We start from the raw sequence: 26,840 nt of genomic DNA on the forward strand, positions 1-26,840 counted from the left end.
TCGTATTTCTAACGGCTTAGAAGATCCTTCTAGTAAGTTACAATTTTTATTTTTTTTAAGAAAATTTTTAAGGGTTATACTTGTTCAGACCTACCGATTCTGAGTTTTTAAATTAAAAATAACTAATTTAATAATTACAAATTTTTCATTCATCAATTTTTATGTCATTTATGAGCCAAAAAAGCTTCGATAATCGCATCCAAGACAAGGCTCCTCTTGAGTCAAAAAAACGTCATCTTCGCCAAGACAAGGCTGGACTTAAAACAAGTAAACGCCGTTTTACCTGTCGTGGGTATAAAAGTAAAACGAAGGCCTATGTCTCGACTCAGTTTTGAGACACAGGCAGACATCGATGTCTTGGAGACGAACTCAAGACATAACCAAGTCGAACTCAAGTCGAAGCATTTTTACTCGGGTAGTTTCTCCTGCAGGACCAAAAAAACTTCTGCACAACCGTAGTAAACTCCTGTAAAAAAAAGATTTCCAGTCGAGGTGAACGTCAGTAATCTAGTTCAGGAAGATCTTGACTAAACTTACTAAACTAAAGCTATAACATTCAGAAATAGACCGCTTACTCTTGAGCTTAGGAAAACTAGACTCTAGATTCGAGAAGTCTAGACTCTAGAGTCTCTAAACACTCCTGGTCTAGAGACTCTAGAGCTAGAGGAAAGTCTGGTGGTCTTCCGCGTTTCCTCAAATAATAGATCAGCCACTCCAACTGACAGAAATGGATGTAAAATGGGAAGTTCACCTGCCTCACGCAAATTTTACAACCGGAGGATACGATACGTTTGGAGGAACCGAGGGTTACAAATTTTCGTTACAGCCAGAGAATCTACAGCTAGCTGATGCACTAGTAGACCTCTTATTACTTATTGCAGCCAACGCTTCCGCTCCAGCTACATTCACAGACAATTTTACCTTAAGATCTTCCAAACTTGCGCCAAATATTATTCATAGTTTAAATTCAATTACAAGAAATAAAAAACGTCTTTCTTATTTCACTTGAGCAAACGATGCTAAACGAGATACATATTATTCCCTGACATTAACTGCCGCATACATTTCCGCATTAAAAATGTTTAAATTAATCTTTAAGGATCTGTTGACTTCTAAGTAATGTAATTCCTAGGTCCTAGACTCAATAATTAAACAAATTAAAATTAATTCTAATTTCGATGAGTCATCTCAATCTTCAATACGCCTTTATTTGTTCACGCCTGAGTGCTCGTCTGAGTGAAAGCCGCAGATCATGCGCATCCCGCGCAGCTCCTGTTATACCTACCAGCGGCGTGGCGTTAATTCTCGGAAGAGCTATAGAAGGAAGGACTATTGAAAAGTTTCTGTGTGTGTGTGTTAAGGTGGGTCAATTTGTAGGGGACCGAAAAAGTGGATGTTGCGTACCCCCTCACGGTGTTCTTTGGATCATTTTAAGAATTATTGCCCAAAAAACCATACCTCTATAATGAATTTCGAGCACCACAATTTTTCAAGGTAGGTTTTGCCAAAAAGTGACTCAGATGTTGTATGAAAAAGACAAAAACTCATTTTTTTCTGTAAAAATGTGTATCCGGGTGGTTTTGAGGTCGAGGAGTTTATTCTTGGCAAATTGACGAAATTGTCGCGAAAGTCGACGAATATTTGACTTTCTCATAATGAAATCACAAATTTTAAATAGCCCAAAATGATCAGGGTTGAAAATTAGCGGGGTACCCTTGCACATCCTATATCGATTGTGTTCAATTTGGGACTAAAAGTTCTATTTTTTCTTTGTTTACTTTGTTTGAAAAAATAAGCTTTGTTCATTTAGCTATTCAACAAAGGAAGAATCGAATTTTTAGTCTTAAATTGAATTGCATGGATATAGGTCGTGCTTGGGTACCCCCCTAATTTTTAACGCTGACCATTTTGACCTATTAAAAATTTGTGATTGCATTATGAGAAAGTCAAATTTTCGTCGATTTTCGCAACAATTTCGTCAATTTTCCCTAAAAAAGGCGATAAAATTTCTAAATATATGAACGGAAGCGCCCTCTGGCGCCACTCAAAAATAAAAATAAATGCCAAAAAATGGATTACTCGACCCCCAAATCCCCCGGATACACATTTGGCTAGAGAAAAAAAAGGTGTTTTTGTCTTTTTCATACATCATCCGTATCGCATTTTGGAAAAAACTTACCTTGAACAATTGGGAGGCTCGAAATTCATTTTACAGATATGCTTTCTTGGGCAAAAATTCTTAAAATAGTCCAAAGAACATTGTGAGGTGGTACACAACTCGGCAAAAAATTTGACCCGCTCTAATATATATATATATATATAATATACCTATTATTATATCAAGTTTATTTAAAAACATCATCAATTTAAATTAAACATTCTGGATCATCCAAAATAGATCGTTCAGGCGTGCTTGCGACGTAATTAAAAAAAATGGTATACTAACATATCGTCGATCTAGATTCCAGTTGCAGACTGTCGTAAGCCAATATAATGAAATTTTACCGAAAAGGCAAAAAGCAGCATTCAGAAGTTCGTAACCCACTTGATTTATATTTTACAAAAATAAATAATTTACGAAAAAAAATATAAAGTACACTAGATAAAAATTGACATGAAAAAGCTTAACAGCTATTATTTTAATTTTTAAAATCCCACAATTTTTAAACTATGCAACAGCAGTTTTTGTATGTCAGTGAACATGATATTAATATATCAGCGAAAATATAAAAGAATCATAACTTTCAGGCGCAGTTTACATGTGACTTATGATTATCAAAGTAGTGTTTTCTTATAGCGTATTAGGTCAGGGGTCGGCACGCTCTTGCCCTGGGCAGGGTAGCCTGCCCTGGCTGCCCTGTGACCTACTCTCAGGGCAGTACCTGCGAGCTTGGCCAGACCACCCCTTTCCTCAAGGGTCCTTTGTTAGAAAATGGGAAAAAAATGTGACACTAAAAAATTCGTAATTTTGCAATCAGTGACTTGAATGTAATATATTTGGAATCTCCGTATTTTCACGATTCCAAAGACATTTAATTTGTCTATAAAGGTTGAAAATTTGAGAAGTATTTGGTATTAAATTGACTGTAAAGCTGATGTTTCTTGATATTAAACTCCTTCAAATTTTTAACTTTTCTAGGCAAGTAATATATCATTGGAATCGGAAAAATTCGTAGATACTGATAATGCTATTTTCAAATCGCTAATTAAAAAATTAAAAGTTTTAAAATTTCCTTACTTTGACATGCCTGTGGACAAAAGACCCTTGCTGGAGTAAGCTCACTCACCCTAAGGTACATGAATAGACCGAAAAGTAGTAGAAAAATTAATTCGGGTGGAGCCTGACCATACCTGAAAATGAAGCAAAAAGTTTGCCGACCACTGTATTAGGTTATCCCGCACTGGTGCACTCCGATCTGCACCGAAGCAGGTCGGAGTGAGAAGGAAGAAGGAAGAAGTAAGAAGGAGCGAATGGAGTGCTCTTGGAGTACATCACTGCAGGATAAACGAATGCGCTCATATAAATCAGTTCTTGCAGAAGTATGTAATACGTAATCTTTGGTTTAAAGTATGACCGATAATTGATGCGGGTCATAAATTATTTAATACAATAAAGAAGTAATTTTTTTTTAATGGTGTGGTTTATGACCTTATGCAACTAGAGTACGAGACTGTATGGACGAAAATATGTTCCTGAATGTTTGTAGAGTTAAATTTCACTATTTATGAGTGCTAATATTAATTTCTCTTCTAAAAATGATATTTAAATTGTACGATATGACTATAGCATGTGCAGTGAATCACAAAATACTGTTATTTTAGGCGAATTCAACTTTCTTTTAAAGATATGCATCTAATATTAATCATTTTAATCAAAATTCAAAAGAATTATATTCCTTTATGTAAAAACAGCATAAAAGAGACGTCCATAAATCGCTTGACTCGAAAAGAGCAGGTGGGGGGTCAGCAAAAATATCACGGAAAATAACTTGGAGTGAGGGGTCAAGCCTATAACGTGACGGTTTTAATTATAAATAAATTTTTAAAAAAGATGATGAGGAACACAATTTCTAACTAATTAACTAAGTATACTGTGTCTCTATTCTGCGGAAGCGCTGCGATCAAAGATTTAAAAATTGAATTCGGAATAAAATGCCAAAATAGTCAATGTTATTTACATTCATTTACTTCGCATCTATCTTAATTAACCTCATAAGTGTACATATCTAAATCTAATTTAGATTTTTTTAAGGATAAGAATATAAAATTATACTGGCTTAAGAGTGTTGACAAAAAATTTCAAAATTGAATTCAGCAAATTTCAATTATTAAAAATAAAAATAATTAGGTTTGATCATTTAAAAACTTAGTCCTACGCATATTGTAAAAATACAAATATAATTTCTCGCCTTTTCATTAAATGAAAGGAACGAAAAACACTTAATTATTCGTGTAATTTTAATTTAGAATTTTATTTTATTATAAAAATAATTTAAAAAATATTTTTTAATAAATTACTGATAATTATTTTTTCACCCATTTATTTTAGTATTTTTGAATATTATATTTGATATTACCGATTCTGGATGTTCTACTCCAGCCTCTCTAGCCCTTTTATTATTTCCTGCGTGCCATTCTAATAAATTTAATTTTCTTTTTTCACCTTTGATCAAAACTTCAATATTTAGACTTATAAAGGTACATTTTCGAAGCATATAACCTCGACTATTTTGGCATTTCTTTCACGATTCATTTTTCAGATTTTTAATCGCAGCGCTTCCGCGGAATAGATAAACAGTTCAAAGAAAAACTTATATACATAGAACTCCATGTATACAAAATATGTGCTGATACAACGCTATTTCAACCGAGGCTTCAATTTTCAAATAATTTTATTTAACAAAACTTAGTAAATTTAATTAATTAAATTATTAAGTTAGATATGGTATGTTTTGATTACTTTAAAATTCATGTAAAGTCTTTAACTATTAGTTTAAACAAAATTTCTTTGAGTAACAGAAATTGTTTGAATTGTTGTAGCATTGTTCATATTCGAATACATTTCACTTGTTACTTATCTGTGTTTTCAACATTCTTTAAGCTTTTTTCATTTTACAACTAAATGAAAAATAATGTTTTCTAAGTTATTAAAAAATAAGATTATTCCCATGCGATTTCGGATTTTTAAGGATCATGTAACTAAAAGACAATGCTGTTAGTGCTACTGAAAATTACAAAACATGTAACTGCAAAAAACATCCACTACAAGTTTCGTAACATTCTGAAGGAAATTTTTAGCAGCACATATTTTTTACCCGATTCAAATGTATACAATTCGCAATGAACATTCTTAAAAATCTTTTTTAATGACCCTTGCCATGTTATATAAATTATCCTCATTTTGAAAAAAGTCGCGTGATCATAAAAGGGGAAGCGTCAGCAACAATATCACGCACAATCACGTTAGGGGGAGGGGGGTCAACATTTAGCGAAAACCCGACTTCGTCATTTATGGATGGACCCAAGCAGGCTGGTTAAAAACCCGTAGGTTCGGTTGAATCCTTCGTTTTATCCGTTGAATATATCCAAAGTAGAAGTATATAAAAAATCAAAACTTTCACGATATCTGCATATGGTCTAACTATGTGCTCATCCCATACATTTTTTCGCTGGAACCTCGTGTGGTAAGAATGAAGTTAGTTGATTAAATTCGATTGCTTTATACACTTTTCAAATGATATAATATTGTTAAATCAACGTTTTCTTTAAAACTACGTCCTTATTGTACTTTCTAAATTAGGGAAATAAATTCAGTAAATGTTGAATTTAATCAAACTAATCCTTAACAAAGAATGAAAAATTTACTTAATTTTAAAAGAACTTTTTAGTTTTATAAAATTTTAAGTATTTTGTAGTATTGAAATATGATTGATTATATTATTTGACGTATTCATGTGTTTTACGTATTCTATGGTGCACTACTGGCATTCAGGAGCATTATATGTGGGCGCCCGCATGAAAGAGGCCCTTACGGCCAGTGTGGAGTCACGGATAAGGGCATATAGCAGGATAAATTCCCGATATTTTAAGCTGATGATGAACTCTTTAGGTTGAAAAACCAGTGGATGGGGTATTTTTGAAGTTGAAAGTTAGAAAAACCGTTTTTCGAAAAAAAACGCATCTAAAGTTGAAAAGTGCCATAAGTGCAAGCGTCATACTTTTTTCGAATATGAAATATACCCACTTTCAGTTCCTTTTGAGATATTAATACAGTGCCAATAAATTCAGTATAGGTCCTAGTACTATCCCATTCTCAAATCAGAAAATAGTCAGTTTGAAGTTGACTTAGAAAAACGAGAATATTTTCTAAACGAGAATTGACCACAAAGACCCTAATCATGCGGACGCCCACATACGTCAATATAAATATTTTTATTGCGCGGTAAACACGTTCAGACGATTTTTCCTGAAATGACCCATCTTAAAAACCAATTCTAATTATTCAAACCTAAATATTATTCTAACAAATCTCATTAAATGTGGTGAATTTAGAAAAAACTAGACTTTTAGAAATTATTGACTTTGTTTTAAACAATCTATTGACATTCTTTAAATGAATTTAATTGGAAAAAAAATCGAAATTTTGCAAGCAAATCACAAAAATGTCCTATTTTTTTATAGTGGATGTACAATACATTTTGCAATACAAAAATAAATCTTTTTTACTCAATATTTTAGCTGGTAACATTCCTTCCGAAATTTGTAAAGATAAATGAATTGTAGACAAGCGATAATGTTAATTATAAAAATTACTTGCAAAGTACATTCTTCTATTCAGAAATTTAATATATTTGGATAAAATAGTTTCTTCATAGTCCATACAAATACTGTAAGAATTTATGGAAAAACGTTTCGAATGTTCAATTTTTTACACATACCTAAAATATGATTTCAAATACGCCGTTGATAGTCTTTCAGCTTTTCAGGACGAATAACGAAAATTTTGTGAACGTTAGACATCTCCTTTGGATTTAATATTATACATATAATACTCTGGATATATTTAAACTTAAATCTTTCAAAACTTGTACATGCATTTCCTATCTTGTACGGAAGAAGTTATCGATTATTAAACTTGATTAATTATATAAACAATATGATTTATTGTCGCCTGGAGAATGGAGCTTGATTGAAAGGGTTCGAAGGTAATTAGTGGAGACATTTTCAGATGATAGAAGGTGAACAGAACATTCGAGGTTTGCAGAAATATTTCAAAATTTAACCGTAGGCATAGGGCAGCATAGACATAGAGGAGTATAGACGGAAGAGACTCATAGATAGAGCATGGCAAATAGATTCTATTTTTTCACTATTTCTGTCAACTACCAACTACCTGTTTCTGTTCAAGGATAGAATGGACAACGGGAAAATGGAAAAGACGGTCAAACATCTTAGGAAAATTTGCCGAAGCGCAGGTGCCCGGATCAGTGCGGAGAGAGTTCCTGTTCTAGTTCAACAATGCTTTCGAGTTTTGACAAGATGTTAAACTGGAATCTGAGAGGTACCCCTCGCCGTATTATTGTACTAAGAATACCAGGTAGTACTGAACCTTCGTCCTAAACCTCTAAGACTCCATGACTTAATATTTTTCTGTATTCTATTCCAGAATGTATATATTTTTTACTTTAAAAACGCTCAAGTAAATACTTTAATGTATGCTTTAACTAAATATTAATATCATGCAATATCGTTTAAGTTTAGTTTCACATTAATGTCGTTCTTTACTTTAATTTTATTCCCTGCTTCACCAATTTAAATAAATTAAAATTATCTTAACATGGTCAAATAAAATGAAGAGAAGTCACAAGAAACTGAATCACATGAATGTATTTTTTCAATAATGTAATAAAAGCATGACAACGGAAAAGAAATGAATCAAGTCGAAAATATGTGCGTAGAAAAATTAGATTAGTCAACCCTCCCATTTGATTTAGAGATTCATGTGAACCCTTACATTCATTAATTATGCCGAATGGCGATGGTTCCTAACAGAAGACGCAAGTTTTCAAATGTACATAACCCCTCTATCATCAGGTTGAAAAGGGGTCAATAAATTAACAACGTGGGTCACAATTGAGAATGATATTCCAAACAATATCGCAATGATTTCCCAATCATTCTTTTTGCTTGAATCATGAAGTTGTTTTTAGATTTCAATTACGCAAGTTTTGTAACCTATTTTTTCGAATTTTAAAAGAGGACACTCTTAACATATTTTGCACTAATTTTTAATGAAATGTATTTGGATACATTTTTGTGATTATCAATGCATTTACGCTCTAGCAAAATTCTTGTTATGAAGCCGCATACAATCTGAGAGCAGATTATACTCAGGTACAGAAGGTCAGGTTAACGATGGTTGAACAGAGTTGAACTTCTTTCTGGCTGGAAGATTCGGCAAATCTAAATTGAAGATTTCAAATCCTCGGCAAAACTCAAAGGTCGCCTGAGTCAACGATTCAACGATTCAGAATTTTGCAAGTGTGTAGAGCTTTTGAAAGTAAGTTGACTGTCCTAAAAATTCGAGGAGAATGATTTCTTTAGCAAGTTGCAGGCCCGCCGAGAGGAAATCCCGGGCCCAGGAGGGAAAAATTATGGGCCCCCCTCACGTCAGGCCTGGCAAGTTGTCTCCATAAAACTTAAGCATAAAACAATAAACAATCTACCATTTATAATGAGACGTTCGCATAATGATTATGCGGAAGCTGTGTATATATACTACGTAAGCTCCCATTAAAATTCATTTATATTGTATATGTATTTACCCCGACCATAACAACCTGGAATACAACGGGTTTTCAACTGATTTTATCATTTATATATCCATATTTAATGAAATCTTATTAGGAATCTAAAGATTACAAACAAAAACTTGACTACAATTTTTTCTTTAATTTGTACAAACGGAAAAAATGTAATCAGTGTAAACTGACGATCAATCAATCTTCTTTGTTATCGCTTCGCAAAATTTGACTAACGATAAGGTAAAGAGGGAGGAATTACGTTTTGATTTTTCGGAAAGTACCAAATTCTGTTCATAAAGTTTATGTTATAAATTCTTGATCATGTACATTATTTAGTATAAGAATATGTATAAACTATATTATAATTAAAATTAAAGTGGATTATTTTCTATGCCAAGATTGATTTATGTATGGCGAAAATTACAATGGAATTATGAAAAGTGTTAATTTGCTGTTTTCATGAAAAGTACACCTGCGCCAAATTATATACCTGCCATATTTCCCAATGTAGCGCAGTGCTTATTTGTCTTGTAATAGCAAATTAAAAACGACTTTTTAATAGCAAAACAACAAATTTCAGTAAAATAATGTGTTCCACAAATTTTTTTAAATTTTAATTATTAGCAAGCACATTTTAAAATACCTTGTCGCAAGTTCTCTGTGAAATTGAAAGGTTACGACCTAACGTAAAAAGTGGCCAAGAAACATTACGAATAGTAATAGGAATATCAAATCCTAATAGAACGCGAAGCGGGAGATCTGTAACACTTGTTTGGGTCCTAAAAGGAAGAATGAGATCGCTAAGCAACCTTCCTTGAATTACGGTTCTGGTTTTATCCATCGAAAGTACTATGCAAAAGTCACGCTGACAATGTGTGTCTCAAAGCCAACAGAGGGTTGAGAAATTTAATCATTACTCATAGTTACGTAGCCAATTCGGCATCAAGGTTCGTTGGAAATCTGAGGTATGAAAGAGATATTTTCGCTAAAATTGAAGTGAAGTGTGCTCGCGCGCGCGTTGTATTTGCCTTTGGAAGTTATCTGACTTTTTTTATCTAAGAGCATTGTGCCCCGACACCAAAACGTTTCTTTGCAGAATTATTTTTTCTTCCGATTTCAAAGTATTTTATATTTGAAAGAAAAATAAAATATCGAGCACTTTTTTAAATGGGTCATATTTAAACTAGCGATCAATTTTTTCTATAGGTTTTAAATTATTTGTTAGGAATTGTTATTTGAAATTAAAAACTGAATTAAAAAGTACTATAAAAGAATTAAATAAATTGAAAACTGTGCGTTTGACAGAGGTTTTTAAAAATCAGAAAATATTTATTTGTCACTGAGGTTATTAAAGCGTTTTTTAACTCAAAAGTTATTTATGTTTTATAAGCTTTAGATAGTTTTTAAGCGTATTAAATTTTTAAAGAAAAAAGTATTAAACCCCTTGTAAAATAAGTGAAGCTCAATTATTTTTTGCATATTTTAAATGGTTGGTTTAGGAGAGCAATTCCATATTCAAATCTTAATAAAAAATGTATGATAAAAAAATTCAATAAATTAAAAACTGTGCGGTTTATGAAAATTTTCGTATAGCAGAACATTGTTTCTTGTTATTGATACTATTAAAGAATTTTTGTACATGCAACTTTTCTTTATTATTCATTACCTTTGTGTCGTTTTTAAGCGTTTTAAATATTTAAAAACAACAAGTGTGAAGTCCCTTGTTAAATAAGTGAAACTTACTTCGCTTTTTCACATATTTTATATTATTGTTTAAGAAATGTTATTTTTCATTAAAAATGGAGAAAGAGAGTATTATGTACAATAAAAGAGTTGGATAAATTAAAAACTGCGCATTTTATGGAGAATTTTTGTTTATTGTTTATTACTTTTAGATATTTTATAACATTTTTAAATATATTAAGAAAACAAAAATATAGAGCCTTTTTTGAAATAAGTAAAATTAAATTCTAAAATTTTAATAAATAACAAATTCTATATTAAAGTCTCTCGAAAATTTGCAAGTATCTTCAGAAAGATGTTTTCTTAAAAGAAACATTGAGTTCCACGACGTTTAGTTTGAAGGTGGTTGAGGTTCACCAAACGACTTCGTACGACAATGCCTTGAAATTCTTACTCGAGATTTTGTCACCGAGATCCAAGTGCTTCGATAGCGAAGTCGGTAGGGCGCACGGTTAGGGCACTTAGGTAGTTTAGGTAGGATTCGAATCCTCGTGGAGTTCGATTTTTCAAAGCGTTTAAGCGTGAGATTTTATTTGTAAGTAACAGCGTGCGCGAATTACGTATTTTAATAATTTAAAAAATGAAGATTATATAACAATAATTTAGAAAACCATTTTTTTTCGATGAGAAATAGTGTTCAGTTGAGGCTCAGTCTATTGCTCCGATACTTCATATTCTTAGATTAAGGAAATATATTCTTGAAATGTATCAGATATGATTTCTTGGAAGTGAAATATGTTCTGCATTTGAATAAATCTCTATATGAAGTAACACAATAAAGTTTTAGAATAATAAAATGCGATATTCTATATAAGAATACATTTTCTCAGATTAAGAAAATGTACGCTTGTTCTAAGCATACGGTAGCAAGTATTTATTTATTTGGAACACACTCATATTCTGACGTCCCCATTCGTACCTGCGGTTTACTTGATTAAAGAAAAATTTTTGTTCAGTGTAAAAAATTGAATATTATATTCATTATTATTATTATTATTTTCATTATTATATTATCAACGAAACTAACCTTGTTTAATTCTTTATTGATACGTTTGTGTGTATATAGAAAACAAACTTGTATTACTAATTTAGTACTGGAAAAATGCAGCCATTCATACGAAAATGTCGGTACGCCTTGCCACAGCCTATATTTAAATACTCCCATTAACAAAAATATCGACCAAATTTTTTACACATAGATATTTTTACCATTACTTCTAATATATCAATATAATTTTCAAAATTGACAGTCATTAGTCAATATCAACTAACTCTATTGAAAATAAATTTACGTTAAATTATAAGTGAATTTTACATCTGTCAAAAATTGTGTTATTTTCTCCAAGAAGTGTTCGAAGATAATTCAGATCAATGCAGCACTTATTGACTGATTAAAATTCGCACCTCCGCATATTTCGCAATAACATATTACAAACAGATCAAACTACCTTCGCAAATTAAAATTTGGTAGCATTCTCTTCCATGAACATTTATAATCATTATTTATTTATCTCTAATCAAATGCTTTATTCTGTCAAATGTTTAAATCTGTATACAGTGCTGACATCAATGATTCTATTTTATGACGCTTATCTCGCGTTGCTTTGCGGGCACGAGCATTACATTTGTCAATCACGTTTGAAAGTCAAACTAAAGCACATATTCACAGATTATAAAAATTACAGATGACTTTCTTTAGAAATAATAAACATAAATGCATGCAAGTAGATAAAATACATTATCGTTTAAGTTTTCTCAAATTTAAACTTGAAATAAAAACTGGCAAAATAGTATTTGAAAAATGTTTAAAAACTATTTATTCAGTTATTGGCATTAGTCATTATTATTTAGAAAGTTAATTCTAATTAATTAAACACGATAATACATAAGCATAAAAAATAAATATTTCGAAATTTGCGGGTTGATAACTCGAAAATCAATAAACAAAGTGTTGTTTGAAACATAATTGTTTAATAAATTGTTAACTTTGGCGATGATCCTGATTCATTTAAATCCTAATTTCTCATTTCATTATTTATTGTTATTTTGATCTTTATTTTAAAAAGTTTCATTGCGATAGCACTAAATTCATTTTGTGAATTGTTGTTCCACCCGTACACATGGTTTTAAAAAAACCATCAACAAAATTAAATATTATCAATGGTAGTGCCTATAGATAGTATATATTCTATATGTCCGGACACAAGCAAGATCTTCTTCCCTTTTCAAGGCCCCACCCCCTTTACGCGCCCGTACAATTGGACTGGACTGCGTTATAAATTGTAATATCCATCTGCTCTGCCAAAATTTTCTCAGAAACGGAAGTACCTAAATGGAATTAAACGCCCGTTTAATTTTTATTGCTCTAGCTTCTGTATGGCCCTTTTTAGCAGATATTAGGAGGTCATGATCTTTCGGATGCTTTCAAGGGGAGTGACCCCGAAAAGATCAATTCGAATCATTCTCTTTGATGTATTCTCATACAAATACTGCTGTGCACGATCAGAGACGAACAATTAAAATTGAGAGAACATAGAGAAAATAGAGACGCAATATAGTTATGTTACATTCGAAATGAATGAGAAAATTTCATATATCTTTATATATATATTAATCAGATATTGGTAAAAGTGCATCAAAGGCTGATCATCTTGCACTGAGAAAAAGACCTTTTTAATTCAAGCAAAAAGATTTGTTTGAATAAACATTTTTGATTCAACACACCTTCTTTATTTCAAATAATAAAACATTTGTTTCATTTTAATATATGGAAGATATTGAAACTCATTGAATAAAAGAAATTATCTGTTTGGTACGATTTGTTTGATTCAAACAAATAATTTCATGAAGCCAAAGAATAATTTTGTTTAAACGTCTTATACTTAAATTAAAGAACGTATTTGTTTGATTCGAAAAAATAATAGTTCTTTGTGCATCCGCTTCAGTTTCGGGGCGCTGCAGCGTCACTTAATTTTTGGTAGTCAAAATGGCGGTTGAATCGTTGAATGTGTCAGCGTGTTTGTTCGCGGGGTGTGTAAGCAGTAATGTAAAAGCTGTACCTAAGCGAAGCCTTGGAAATTTGCAAGTTACATTGGGCGAGCTAGTAAAGGGTTGATTTTCCACCAATTCCAGAAAGTCGCCAGTTTTATTTCTAAGTAACTTCAGACATATATGTAAGATGTTTTAAGAACATTGCTGGAAACCTAGGTCCTACCGAGCGGTTTAATTGAAATTTGAAAGAAAACTTATTTTCTTGCTATTAAAAAGATTTAAAGCTTTATTTCGAACTATAAGATTTTAAAAGTGTCTTCTAACCTACAGCTGTTACTGCCACTATAGCGAAAAACATAGGTCATTGAAAACTAATTCCTTTATTAAATCAAAATGTAAATTTATTTAAATCGAACAAAATCTGAAATTAATTTAACAGAAAAACCGTTTAACTTAAATAAGAGTTTTGTTTCATTCAAACAAAATATATGTTTAAATCCAAAATGTATCATCAACCAAAAAATTTCTTTCAATCAAACATATTTATGTTTGACTAAATAACAAAGAAAGAATAGGTTTTATTCAAATACAATATATTTGATTCAAACAGATCTGTTTCTCAGTATGGATTTTGTTTAAGCTCACATATTTGATATATTTTTTTCATGCTGAACACGAATCTGGCCAAAAAAATGTAAGTTTAAACAAAATCGAAGGTGATAAACCTTTTATACAGTTTAACCATTACTGTGTTAATGACAAAAGAGTTTGATTACAAAAATGAAACACTTCTGAGGAAAGCAAAATGATCGAGGAATAGAGAGCGCATTAATAACCTGTTACCGCTCAAGATAGGCTGCAAAATTTTGTTTTCTAATATACTTATCTTAAAGTACAAGTTAGAATTCTATCGAACGTCAGCTTCGTACCCTATGTTGTTTTTTAAAAAGTAGCCAAAAAACACATTCGAGTTGATTCCTTTTGATGTGCCACCGTTCATTTGACACACGTACGTACAAAAGGCATGAAAGACTAAATATGATTTTATAAGTTTTTTGCTATTCACATTAAAAAAAACTATTATGCTCCTTTTATCTGTTTACTTGCTTGAGCCCAAAAAAATAAATATGTACGAGCGTTTTTTTTTTCTATACATGTATTACTTTCATATATATTAAAACATTATTATCAGCGCTGGTTTCTGGCCTTCTTTTATCCACGGAAAGAAATTCACAATTTCTTTATTTTTTTAATCTCTGTTCACAACGTTCGGTGAAACATTTTACGGGTTAAAGCTATATGTATAGTTTAAGGGTAGATAGGATTTTTTCAATTTACATACACTATATTTTAAACATTTTTCTCAATGTCACGTAAAAGTGTTATGTTATTTTAAACTGATAAAAGTGTTTATATTTTAAGTCTTTTATATTAATAATCTTTTCTAGTTTCAAGATAAAATTAAGAGCATATTTTCTTTTTTGGATGAAATTCATGAAACGTCAGTACCGTCATATATAAATAATTTGATTTACAAATTCATAGATTATAAAAAAAAATCACGGGGTTGGTAAACTTTTAATTCGTTCTCTGCTTTCTGTATTTCTGAAATGTAACTTTTTAGCAAATTTAATAATTATATTAGTTTTATGAAAATAATTCGAATTAGTGGTATAATTGTTGCAAAAAATATTTTCAGCATTGATGAATTCATTTATAAAATCTATTTTCAAGTGTCATTTTCATAATAATATTTGTGGTTTTCATGACAGTTAAAAAATATACCTTCTTTGAATAATAACTGCACCATATTTACTATGGATTTTTATAAAATTAATCGGAAACATTTTTCAGTGTGACATTTACCGGAAAATTGAATCCGATTTATGCTCATGACTCATTGACACTTATTTTTCGTAGTATTTTACATTTTTACCGGTAGCATACTTTCAAAGATTTGAGTAACTTAGAAGTGGGTCACCTAATCTAATCTGTTAAAATTTTCGCTCATTTCAAATTAAGAGAGATTGGAAGAAATCACGATCTCTTCCTCAAAACTTGGATTTGCTGGTATAAAATGTTACTCTAAAATATAAAATATTGCAGTATATCTAGTAGAATTTCTTTGTATTTCTCTGCGAATTTAAATGAATAAACCAAAATTAAATGGAGAAAACCTCCCTTATTCAATTTCACTGCGAACGGAGATGTTAAAAAAAAAAATTATTTTTACCAAGCCACAGCCATGTGGGGAAATTGTCAAAAGACGTACATCGTTTTAAGAAAATCAATCATTTTGCAGTTCTGCACTCATTGATAACAAAAATATTTAAATTTGGTTATAATGTTCAATTGATTGTAATAAAAATTGAGTTAATTCCAATATGCACAAGTCGCACTGCATTGAAAGGGCATATAATGAAATGTATTCGCAATTTTCCCTGCACCTTAATTATACGGCGACGCCTAGCACGATTCTCACATAGAATAAGTAAAAACCCGTTCCTCTCGAAAAGGACGTATATCGGCGAGGTATCTTTTTTTCATGACGCCAAAGGCCTATTCACAAAAATTCCTTGAGATACGCACCTTTGAGTTTTTTCGGTATATCAAAGCTACGTTATTTCAGTTTTCGAAGACTTACGTTCTCTTTTCAATTAATTATTATAAACAATTTTTATTTCTATTTTTATTAAAATCATTAGATGTAGCTTTTTGGGAAAAGTCCAACGATGTCTAAATCTAAATTTTGATGAAAAGTCGAGTAAAGGAGGTTCTTAAACTGCAGGGCATTAATACGAATGTAAATTTCCACCAGGGTTTACATAGAGATAAATGGTAAAGTTAAAGGAAGAAAGAAGGAAAGAAACAAAGAATAAAAAATGTTACTGATGACAAATGAAATCTTATAGAAAAATGTAAAAAAAAACTTTTTTTTTATCTACTCGAGAGTTAAAACGTTTAAACTCATTTATATGAATGTGATACCGGCCCAACACATATTTCACATGTATACATTCACATTCAGCACGTGTCACTCAATGTCAGACTCCAATGCGATTTTCTACATGTCACCCTTATTCCTAGCCTTATTCAGTACTTGCTGCCGAAAGCATCGATAACAACCAAACTCTGAGATCAGAGCAAAACCAGCACGCCAGCATTTGTGAGAATGCCTATTCAGAGCTTCACCTGTATTCATCCCCCCTCCGTCCCCCACTCACTCTCTCTCTGACTCGTTAGAAAAATATTGGTAGAATATGGTAGCATTGAAAAATGCATCTCTCTCCTGAAAAGCTGCAATCCCTTTGAGTGTGCTTTTCACATTGTGCTTGCTCCGCGCAGATTTGTCAATGTATTAGTGGCGATTTTCAGACTTTGAGCTCGAATATGTGCAAAATTTTCAAATATAAGGGCATTGGGTGAAAGGGAGCTTCAGAAGAATACTAAATAGAAAAACATGCGGGTCAGGGATGGAAGAAAAGTGGCCCTCGAAGGAAAAAGATATGCCTCATCCTGAAATACAGATTTTTTCTATGTAAAATGCTCAATACTCCACGAAAATGGCAATCTCAATGGGCTCTATCTTTCACCACACGATGTAACTATGTCATTTGAAAAAAGGAGCGAAAGATATAAGATTTGTATACATACTTTTTATTGAAAAGAGACTCAATAACTGTATATGTGAAAATTGAATATAGACTAAATGTATTGTACGTAGATATCATTATTTTTTTTCCTTTTTGCAACGCTTTGATACGCTTCTGGACCAACGTTTGACAGTTTGAGATGATTTATTATTAATCTAAAATTATTCATTTTCGCTGGATCCAGAGGACAAATTTTTATAATTTACTTCAAGCGATCTGATTATTGAGGGCCGGTATACATTATACCCAAAATCAGTTAAAACTAATTTTATCTAGGCAAAACGAAAAGTAACCAAGTCCTTTTGTAAAAACCCGAAGATTATTTAATTCTATCTTATTTCGTGTTTTAACTGAAAATATCAGTTAAAACTGGATTTACACTCAATTGTGCTTTTGTAAGAACTAGGTTTACCTGTAGCAATTTAACATATTAAAATTTTTAGCAACTGGTCACATCTCGGACCCTTTTTCCAGATCCCCTTTAAAAAGTAGTTTTTAGCGACTGGTCACAGAAGAGTGACTCTGTTCACATCTCATACCCCTTTTCCAGGTCCCCCCTTTAAAAAGTACCTTTTAGCAGAAGAGTGTGGGGTCACTGATATTTTCAGTTAAAACAGTAAATAAGATGGAATTAGAGATATTTCGGGTTTCACTCGTGTAAAAAACTACGAAATGTTTGCCGACGTTTCGTGAATATTGCAGTTCACATCTTCAGGGCTGACCTGAAACTGCGGTATCAGGATACTGCAAAGTTATATAAAGAAGTTTTTTCAACATTTTGATGCACACTTGGAATCAAAGTGATATACCCTGATTTATACTGCGTATTCTCTTTATTCGTAGTATGCATGCACATAGGAAACAAGGGACTAGGCATGCCATAGCGGGGGTGATGCAATGAGGAAGGAGGTCCGCCACCTTTTGATGTCCCGCGACAAACATGGCAGCGCCCACATGTTTATATTTTCATGCACAGTTTGTCGGCAAAAATGCTCGTTCGCATAATCAAATGGCATATCGTAAGATGGCGGCTCTCCCCACTCATGGAATTCTCCCCCCTCCTATGGATCCAACCCCGATCGCCACAGTTAGGATGGCATGCTTAGTCCCGTGTTTCCTATGTCCATGGTAGTATGTATTTAATCATTTCTACATTCTCATAATTTATGATTGAAAAAGTAATAGAATTGTCAGAAATTTGACATCACAGTTTTTCAAAGGATCTTCACGTTTCGAGACCCCCTGAATCCGAAAATCGGATTTTTATGATCCATCTTTGGCATACTTTTTTAAGGTCCTAAAAGAAAGGACAAGTTCGTTAACCAGCAATTTTTGATGAAAATTCAAAAAGTGAGCGCATTTTGAAAATGTTTGTGACCTCCTTTTTCTGAATTTGAAAATTCTATGTAAGGATATTTATAGTATTAAAAAGAAAAAACAATTTATCATTATGACTTTTTTCGATAAAAAGAAAATTCTCAGAGTTATAGCGCTTTCAAAATTTTTTACATCAAGCGAAAATCAAAATTTTAAACCAAAAAACGCACAATATGAAAAAAAAATCAAGAGAAGAAAAACATTTCTTTTTCAAAGCTTTACAAGAGTATCATAACAAATTTTTGGATTTTCTTCAAAAATCAAAAATTCAAATTTTGATTGCACAAAAAATAATGAAAAATAAAAAATTTCATTTTGTGGAAAAACTATGTACGATACGAAAAAAGTTGAATTAACAACAATTTTTATCCCAAAAAGATCTACAATTTCGTTTAAAATCACTTCTTGAGAGGACGCGTACTTTTTGTTTTATTTGTGAAAAATAAAATGGAAAAAAAATAAAATACAAAAAAAATGTGTGAAAAACGACGAAAGTTACGAGAAAACAAATTCAACAAAACCAGTTTACAAATGTCTGTCGGAAATCGGGTGCGCAGTGCGAGTGTCACGATGAGAATTTGTACCTCAAATCCTACAGAGCTTTGAGAAACTTAATCTTTGACTATACTTAATTAAGTAGACAATTCAGAATAGGAAGAGGCATATAAATACTGCCATCTAAAAGAGATCTTTTTGATATTACTAATAAACTTCAAATTTCGATCATTCCGAAAAATTGCAACAATTCTGAAAATAATAAACATTTTTTTAAAGTTGTTGCGCTGATCTTAAACGTAAGTAACCGTAATATTTTTCGAAATTTTAAAGATATTTTTTTCCTATACGCTGCCCTGGGATCAAACTTGAAGTATCGATAAAAATTATGCCCTGAATTAGAACATTTGCTATTGAACATTTTCTTTGGAACCAGTCCCACATGTGTCAGTGACAGTTAAAGAGGTTATGTGAAGTACAGTTGTCCAGTGTCAGATCGTCATTGTTATCATAGTTTCAACGATTTGCGATTGATTGTTTTCATGATGTGAAAAGTGATACTGTCATATTTAAAACAAAAGCCGTTTTCATCTTTTCAAATGTAAGGAAACTCATTTAAGGTGTAGCGTTACTTGGCATGAACTAGAAGCCAGTATTTGATGCCACATTTGTCTGAATTACTAGGCATGAACTGAAAAAATGGACAATGATATTTGCAAGGAAACCCGTGTTCATCTACGGTCATATGATGAGAAGGCAAAGCATGCTCGAGAGTTCCCCAAAATTTATACCAAATCACCGACGCCAAACAAAATTGGTCAGTAATTTTTCTTTGAACCTCTGCGGCACGATTAGTGCATGGTTATTTCCTGATGTTCTGAATTCCGCAACCACTTGACGCGAATGAGCTTCATATTCAAGGAAAGTGCTTAAATAACTCACTAAACTTTTTCATTCGCAAAATACTGATTGGACGGAACAGGAAAAAAGTAGCGAGGTATTTAGTTTCTCAAATTCAAACTAATTACGTACTATCGGCGGGAAAATCATAGGCATCTGCTTTTGAAACTTAACAACTCAGTCAAAAAAAAAATGCTAGCGCAACAAAAAAACAGTCATATGAAAGCTGGAAGTGTTTTACGTAAATGAGCTTGTAGACATTTATGTGAAAAAATTGATGTGCTTAGCAGACTGAAAAATGTAAAAAAAGTAAGGATTTTCGGGTACATTTAAGAACAGTCAAGTTTAGAGCATTATTTCTTTTACAAGGGGCGATGTGAAATTTTTTTTAAAATTCATCAGAACGAGGAAAACTGTTGTGAACCAGTTGCAGTCGAGAAATTAAAATAATAATAAAAATTGTTGCTTAAAAGTACAAAAATATGCAACTATGCCACTGGTGCCTTTCTTCGACCCGTGATTTTGAATCCTTGGATGGAACCTGGCCACGGGTCGAAGAAAGGGACTAGCGGTCGGCAATAAAAAGCCCCCTCCCCCCTTACTTTCTGGCACTTGCTTTCACACACACACAATGTCTAAAAATATCGCGATTTTCACAAAAAATAAAACTATCACACCCTTCCGGATAATTGAAAATAATTACAGAGCCTATCCATTACAGTCTGCAGTGTAAATCGCTTTAATATTAGTATAGGAAATAATGCTCTAAACTTGACTGTTCTTAAATGTGCCCGAAAATCCGGACTTTTTTTACATTTTTCTGTCTGCTAAGCACAAACATTTATTTTTACATAAACGTCTTCAAGCTCATTAACGTAGAACACTTTCAGCTTTTAAATGACTTTTTTTGTTGTTGCGGTAGCATTTTTTTTGACTGAGTTGTTAAGCTTCAAAGGCAGATGCCTAGTAGTTTTCGCGCCGATAGTAGTCAATAATTCTCAGATGTCATAAGGGTAGATATATAAGATGTTAAGTTGTTGACCAGGGTGTAATAATATTCTTGTAGGTGGAAATTAAAAAGTCTGTTGATTACTGGTCAGATTTATTGAATTTATGTCTGAGAGACTCTCAGTATATAGCTGTTAAACGTTTCGACTGTACGCCTGCTGATTTTCGTGTGCTGGACGGCATGAGATAAGTGTGTTTTTTTCAATGTCAACAATAATTTCAATCTTTATTTAAGTCGTCCAGCAGACGCAGTCAATTCAATAGTTAACAAATAAATTTAAGACTAACCGGTCCAAATTTAGTAAAAAGTTTTTTTTTTTGTACTGATGAGGACTGTCGACGTACAGCCGAAACGTTAAACAGCTATGTACTGAGAGTCCCTTAGACATAAATGTAATAAAACTGACCATTAATCAATAGACATTTTAATTTCCATCTACATCTACAGGAATATAATAAGGGTAGGACATTATTATAGTTCAGTGGTCGGCAAACTTTTTGCCCACTTTTCAGGTATTGAAGGTTTGACCCAAGAATTTTTTGGCCTGCCGCGCTTTGTTCATCAACTTGGGAAGTTAAAAATCAATGATTTTATGGAATATAGTGAAAACTCAATTTTAAACCAAAAGTGTTTTAATGTATTGATTTTTAGTATTTCAAGACGCTTTTTAGATTCCCTTTGATCGCAAGAATTCAAAGATTTTCAATTTCGAGGTGTTAGAAAGCTAATTTTGAAATTGAGAATTTTTTTGTTTTGAATTTTAATCCCCGTTACTCGAACTGCTTAATAATGGAATCGTCCATGGCGGGTTGGACCTTCTTGGTGGCAGCAGGTACTGCCACGAGATTTTGACTCGACCCGCCGCGGTAGCTAGGGCTGCCACGCGGCAGTAGTTTGCCGACCACTGTTTTAGACTAACTCCTAAATCTGTAAGCAGCTAGAAGCACATGGTGTCTGGCGAATATTTGAGTATATTGTGGTTAATTTTACATGAAGGTGAAAAAAATGTATGAGTCAAAATGACCCATGTAGACGTTTAAGGCATACATGATATATTCTGGCAATAATATTAGCCACTATGAAATGAAACCACATCGATACATTTCTCTAATAAAATTATTGAAATCCATGAAAACGATTCGGTTTGTGCCCCATAATTCAGGAATAGCAACAACAAGAAGAAGCAAATGGGTCAAAATGGCCTATTTGTCGTTCTAATGTTAAGCATCATAACATATGGAGCTGTCATCTACAAAATAAACTTGTCATGAACACTTTTAAGAACTGTCAAATAATACACACATTGGGTGATTTTTTTTGCAGGTGATTTTTACTCCGAACTCCGGGTAAAGATTCATCTTAGTTTTTCCGTGTTAAGTTAAAAAGAGGTAGGGGATCGAGAAATATAGAGAGCAGATAGTGTAATATACAAAAATAAATATTCAGGTGGATTCCTTCACGAACGCTTTAGAGAACTGTCCATAATCAATCGCATCAATCGTTTAGAAACTTACGGCTGTCAAAATACTTATATCATTTTACATTATCACACACCTTTCATGGCCTGAAAAGTGATATGCAAATGAATGAAAGAATTAAACTACTTTTTAGCTATTGCTAATATTAATATTGATAGATAATAATGAAAGTTTAAACATCACTTAAAACTTAAAATCAGATTTTTAATAAAATTAGCCTTTTTGGCAATTAGTTTTAAAACCAATTCGAGTACGGTACTACTAAGCCTTTGAAGCTTAACAGCTCAGTAAAAAAAATGCTAGCTCAACAAAAAGACAGTCATATAAAAGCTTAAAGTGTTGTACGTAAATGAGCTTGAAGACGTTTATGTAAAAAAATTGTTGTGCTTAGCAGCCTGAAAAATGTAAAAAAAACTAAGTATTTTCGGGTACATTTAAGAACAGTCAAGTTTAGAGCATTATTTCTTATTCAAGGGCGATCGAAAAATTTTTAAAAAATGCATGAGTATGAGGAAATCTGTTGTTACTTAAAAGTACAAAAATGTGCAACTATATTATCTTCAGTTCTAATACAGATATTAAAACGATTCAAACTGCAAACTGTAATGGATAGGTTCTGTATTTATTTTCAATCACCCGTAAGGATGTGTTAGTCTTATTTTTTGTGAAAATCGCGATATTTTTAGACATTTTTTTGTTGGAAAACAAGTGTCAGAGACCAGGGGCTTTTTTGTTTTACTGCCGACCGCTGGTGCCTTTCTTCGACCCTTGGCCAGGTGCCATCCAAGCATTCAGAACCACGGGTCGAAGAAAGGGATCAGCGGTCGGCTGTAACAAAAAACGGCCCCTCCCCTGCTCTCTGACACTAGTTTTCGCTTTAATATCTGTATTAGAACTGAAGATAATATAGTTTCACATTTTTGTACTTTTAAGCAACAATTTTGATTATTTTTTAAATTTCTCAACTGCAACTGGTTCACAGCAGTTTTCCTCATACTCATGCATTTTTGAAAAATTTTCTCATCCCCCCTTGTATAAGAAATAATGCTCGAAACTTGACTGCTCTTAAATGTACCCGAAAATGCTTAATTTTTTACATTTTTCAGTCTACTAAGCACAACAATTTTTATACATAGACGTCTTCAAGCTCATTTACGTACAACACTTTAAGCTTTCATATGGCTGTCTTGTTGTTGCGCTAGCATTTTTTTTTTTTTTGACTGAGTTGTCAAGCTTCAAAGGCAGATGCCTATGATTTTCTCGCCGATAGTAATATTTTAAAAACTTCTAGCCGATTCAAATTAAATATTAAACCTTATACGATCCAATATGAAATAGGCGAGTCAGACAACAGAACGGTATAGTAACGTTTGGAGAAGTTGATGTGACCCAGCTAGGTGGATGAGGCAGTCAGCTTGCTGCTCCATCGCCCAACTCAGTTGGCTAACACAACCAACACTGGCAACTAAATAGGATGGCACTCTAGATGCCAACAAACTTTCTTACAGCAATAAACTTACGGGTCATACTATTCAATCGTTTCTCTGAATGTAAATGATTAATCTTCAACAAATTATATAAATTTTGAAACAACTAAATTAATTTTCAACCAAACAGATGAATTTTCCACCAAAGAGATTAGTCTTCTACCAGAAAAAATGAATTTTGAACAAGAAACTTAATATTTTATGTCACAAAAAAATTTATTTTTACCATAAAAATTATCAACTAATAAGAATACTTTTCTACCAAAAAAGATAAATTTTTAAGAGAATGCATCAATTTTCTACTTTATTATCAACCAAAGAAATCAATTTTCAACCAAAAAGTTGAATGTTCGTGCAAGAACATGGTCTGGTATAGTGGTCATATCACCTTTATTTTTTTATGTACCTGCGTATCCAATAGTCTCAAACCTAATAGTCCGGCGGATTTTCACAATTTACTGAAGTGAATTTTACTAAATCGTGACATATGCCACTTTTGTTAACCCATGAAAAAAGTTTCAAACATTGGAGGCATCCACGTGTTAATAAATATAAAGTTAGATTTTTCTGGTACACTATGCAAGATATGATAAACCGTTAACAAGAAAAAATGTTCAGCTATAAAAGATCTACAAATTTTCTTAAAACATGTTTTAGGAAAAAATGCAATTAAAATTGCGAATAAAATTGCAATGTTTTAATTAGACGCAGTTTTTTTATCGTTAAAAATTGTATTATAAACAAAACAAAAATCGATTTTCCGGTACTAAGAAGCATAAATCATTAACCTTTTCTATAATTCCTACCTTATTTCGTTTCTCCGAAATTAATTTAGTTAATCAATATATACACTTCAATTGCATTGGTATTCATATACCGCTCTTATTTGGCAAGTATTACATATAAGTTAACATACATTTTTAAAATAGTGCTCACCCCATGTTCTTTGGGGTGCTAATTACGTAAAAAATGTCTCCGTTTTTGACATGAAATATACAATTGCAGTTATCATATCGGTCGCACAAAAACAAGAACAGGGTTACAATTAGTGGATCAAAAATATTTTGATAAATTTCAGATTGTGAAGCCTAAGCTCTAAAGCGTTGAGATAGTAATTACTGTATAATTAATTATATGTCAATTTTTGTATTGAGCTTCTTATAATTATATACCCTGGTCCATTTTCAAAAACGGCGTTGAAGCGAGAAGGCGAGTATTAATTAATTATAACTATTAACACAAACCACTATGGTGGATCCTTTCAAAGCTCGCATTCGGGAAATGCAAACGCGTTCCGTTATAATTGCATCGGATGTACTATGGCTTAACGAAAATGGCATTGTTGTCATTTTCGAATAAATCGCGTTTCCGTCAGCAGTGGCAAAATTGTGCGCACCTTTGATACACGTTAACGAAAATTCTCTAATCATAGGGCGCGAATTATCCGACGCTCACGCGTTTTGACTTTGCCAGTTTAATAATGAAATTCTTTCTCGCAAACCTGCCGGTCGTGATAACCTTCCACGCTGTTCCATCATAAACGTAGGTAATCAGCTTTGCATATCAATATATCGATAATTATTCGACGATTTTTTAAAAATTATTCTAGACCTTTCCTAATTTAAATGGATATAGTTAATATAGTACAATTTGGTGCTTCAGAATTCAAAACAAAAATTTATTTATTACTAAAACTATAAAAATACTCATTATAGCTACTACAGTAACACAATTTCATTTAACACTTTAATTAACTACTTGAATATTTACACCTTATTTTCCCCTGTATCAAAGCAGAAAGCTTTTTTGAGGAAGAAATCAAAGAAGCAGATTATCTCTTAACTCTAGGTCCTTGATTATTTAATGAACTATCAAGTAATTAGTGTTGACTATTTTAATTGAATTTTTTTGTACTTAACCAAATTGAAGTTGTATTGATTCCAGAACAAAAATTTTTAAAATGAAATTTAAAACAATGAAAATCGTAATCCGTAAAAGTCAAACACTTATAATCAATCTTAAAGCATTTTTCTTTTTCCAAATAAAATTTCCATAAGTATAGTATTCAAAATCTAAGATTAAGTAAAGTAAATATACAGAAGGTTTAAGTTTTCTTATAAAATAATTAAAAAAAAAAAGAGGAACACCCAACCTTTGGTTAAAAATGCGTTATTTGAAAATTTGGAATAAAAAAATACAGAACCTGTCAAACAATACAAATTAAGCGATCCTTCACTTTTTTATTGATTCAATTAGATCAAGTCAGAAATAATAAAAGTTGCCTTTAAAAAAAAATCACACAGAAACTGATAAAGACCAAGTTGATTAAGTTAAAACTACGCGTTTAATTGTTCACTTGGAGTAGTTTGACATACCCACCGGCGCGACATATGAAGAAACGCACGTGCTCTGCAGCAACCAGTCTAGTGTGTTTTGAAGAAAAAAGTCGAACTTACCGATAAACTGAAACACGAAGATCACAGGTGAGACACTTTCCCGAAACCGACACTTTCACGAAACTATTCTAATAATTAAATTTTATTTTTCACAAAATTAGTCCGATTCACAGATCACAATTCATGCTCTGATACCGAAAGCGATGTGCATTCGATCGCATCCAAAACGCAACTTATTCTGTATTCTGTAGCCCGCGCTTTGCCGTCCAGCGAAGAAATAAATAGAGGGGATTTCATGAACGACCGGTGAAATGCGAAAGTTCCTCGCCAGGCGGCGCAACTTGCTGGGTGGTCACCATTCTTGTGTAATTTAACAGGAGAGTGACCTTATCGACGACTTTCCTCTAAAACCGCTAATAGTAAATTGTAGGTAAGAAAGAATCCTTTTTTCCGCCCAGTAACAAACTAGCCGCATTTTGCTAATTCTCAAGAAGGTATCGATTTGAA

At 32.3% G+C, this 26,840-nt stretch overlaps 1 protein-coding gene across 3 annotated transcripts in view; it reads right to left on the minus strand.

The window, feature by feature from the left end:
- LOC117167645 (connectin) overlaps positions 1-26,577 on the minus strand; it is a 526,083-nt gene extending 499,506 nt beyond the window's left edge. For all 3 annotated transcript variants that reach the window (XR_004466418.1, XM_033352726.1, XM_033352720.1), the window contains exon 1: positions 26,394-26,577. The gene's annotated coding sequence lies outside the window, so the exon portion shown is untranslated. The remainder of the gene's footprint in view (positions 1-26,393) is intronic.
- Positions 26,578-26,840: the final 263 nt, after the last annotated feature.

This window comes from Belonocnema kinseyi, chromosome 2 (assembly GCF_010883055.1).
Source record: "Belonocnema kinseyi isolate 2016_QV_RU_SX_M_011 chromosome 2, B_treatae_v1, whole genome shotgun sequence".
In the NCBI taxonomy this organism is placed as follows: domain Eukaryota; kingdom Metazoa; phylum Arthropoda; class Insecta; order Hymenoptera; family Cynipidae; genus Belonocnema; species Belonocnema kinseyi.